Raw genomic sequence first — 2,669 nt, forward strand, 5'->3', positions numbered from 1 at the left:
ATAAATAAAGTTCAATATTTAGCTTTAATTTAATAATTTTGCAGGAATGAAGAAAAAAATGGATGATATATTAGACTAATATCAATTGATGTAAGAGGCTCTGAATGATTTTTTTTTTTCATACTCTCTTTCTCTTATATTTAGGTCTGTGTGTTTTCACACAAATTTAAACTTATATTAAAAATTCTAATTCACTCTTATTAAATGAATATTTTAATAGAATAAAAAATTGTTGGGAGGAGTTACATATTTAAGGATGGGATACATTGGCTTTAAAAAATAGATAAAATAAAAATAAATATGAAAATTGAATTATATATTTGGGATAAATGAAAAAAAAATGACATTTATATTTGCAACAAAAAAAGTAATATATATCAGTATATTTATGAACGAGTCAAAGATCCACTGTAATAAAGTTTTTATATTTGATTTACAGATTTTAATTTTTGCTTATAACAAATATAAATAAAGAAAATTATATTAAAGTTATTACAAATTTAAATAAGAATATTATCATTTTTCTCTAAATATATAATTTAATTTTTATTGAATTTAATGAATATTTTAATTTTTATTTTATATATCTTAAACTCATTTAAGTTTGATAAAAGTTCGAATAAGCTTTTGACTCAAGAAAATATTCCTTAAAATAAAGCTCGAATCGATTATGAACGAGTCAAATTCAAACATTCAAAAGTTCGGATCAGCTTGATTCGATTACATCTTGACACAATATGTGTAATTGATCATATGATGGATACATATTTTTTTTATTATAAATTAATCTACATCTTATGTTTTTTTTTCTATAATATATGCAAACATACAAGCATACAACCGGATACTATTAATACATAAAGCTAGTTAGGGGTGTCAATTGGGTGGGTTGAGCGGGTTTCGAGTCAACCAACAAAGTTTTTTTTATTTTTTTTCAGCCCGAACCCGAAGCAACCCGAAAACCCCCAACTCGAATATGAACCTGTATAACCCGACTCAACCCGTCTAACCTGCCTAACCTGAATTTTATTAATTTTTTTAAAAAAATTAATGAAAAAAATACAAAAAATAAAAATAATATTTTTATTTAAACACATAATAACAAAATTTTCGATTTAAATTTGAAAGTTTAATCGTAGAAAATTAAAAGTATATTTACCAAATCAAATAAAAAATTGTAAAAAAAATAAAAATATGTAAAATAAATATTAAATGATGAAAATTTATCATATAAATATACAATAAATTTTGTTCAAACATAAAATATATAAAAATATAGGTCATATTTTCAAAAAAAAAGTTCGCGGGTCAACCCGCGATCCAAACCGACCCTACCCGAAACCCGCCTAACATGGCACTAACCCGAATCACCAACCTGAACCCGAAAAACCCCAACTCAAACCTGATTTTTTTCGTGTTGGATCATGTCGAGTTGACGAGTCGTGTCGCATTTTGACATCCCTAAAGCTAGTAACGTTCAGATTTGTGGGATATTTTCATATTTATGACGACCATCAGAATCCTTAATTCAAAAACACATGAGATATATATCGAGAATTTGAAGCCTCGGGAATCTAAACATTTGAATAATATCTTTGATCTTACCCATTTCACAAAACCACGAGTCTCGGCTCTTTCTTTATGATGAATTGTTCCAATCAGCCTCTCTTCTGAATATCTGTTGTCGGTGTATAACCCTGATTTACCTTTTTTCACGCCGGGACTTGGGACGGCTCTGTGTGGAACCCTCGAGGATGGAGCTCACCTTTTTTTTATATTAACATTTCTTTTCCAAAAAAAAATGTTGGAGGTAATAATTGTTTCTGTTAGAGGAGCGATTGAATCACGGTATTTGAGCTACTATGCGGTTTAAAAAATTATAGTTGCAAAATTACTACTAGCTATAACTTTTGTTAAAACGGTAAGCACTCGATCTTACAAAAAAAAAAAAAAAAAGGCCAATTTTTCCAAATTACCAGAATCTTCCATCAAAGAAAGTGAGATTATTCTTCTATTTAAAGCATGTACAGAGGAGCGAACGATTAAGCCGTACGATGAAGTGTGTGTTTCGTCATCCTCGGCCTCCAATGTCTGAGGATATCCCACATCCACAATGAAGTACTTCATGTTATTTTCAGATTTGGATTATGGTAAAGAAAATTTTGATTTTATGATATCAAGTGTCATAATTAGGTATTTAGAACGAGTCATGAGTTGTTTGAAAGAAAAAGTGAGCAAGATCATATGGACCACAATGAATGAATTGGAAGAAGTTGTTGGATATCAGAAGAATTTTGATCGAGACAAAGATTACCAGAATAACAAGGAAGACCAAAATAATTATCAGAAACAAAACATCGAGGTTGGAGAATCATCAAGAAATTCTCATCACCACTATTTCAATGCATTGTCAAACCACACAAACCTGGAAGAGGATACCCAAAATCAGATAATGATAATATGAAAAAAAAAATATATATATATATATTGCCTAAAAAGATGGTCCAGTAAATAAGAATGAAGAATTTCATGTTTCCGAGACTTTATTGAGTGATGTTGATAGCTCGGGAGGCAAAAAAGAGAAAATGATATATTGTTTAATCAAGGGAAAAAAGAAGATTTATAACATAAACAAAGATAGAGGAAAAGAAATATGAAAAAAAATGTAT

Source organism: Primulina eburnea, chromosome 5, assembly GCF_022965805.1.
Source record: "Primulina eburnea isolate SZY01 chromosome 5, ASM2296580v1, whole genome shotgun sequence".
NCBI lineage: Eukaryota > Viridiplantae > Streptophyta > Magnoliopsida > Lamiales > Gesneriaceae > Primulina > Primulina eburnea.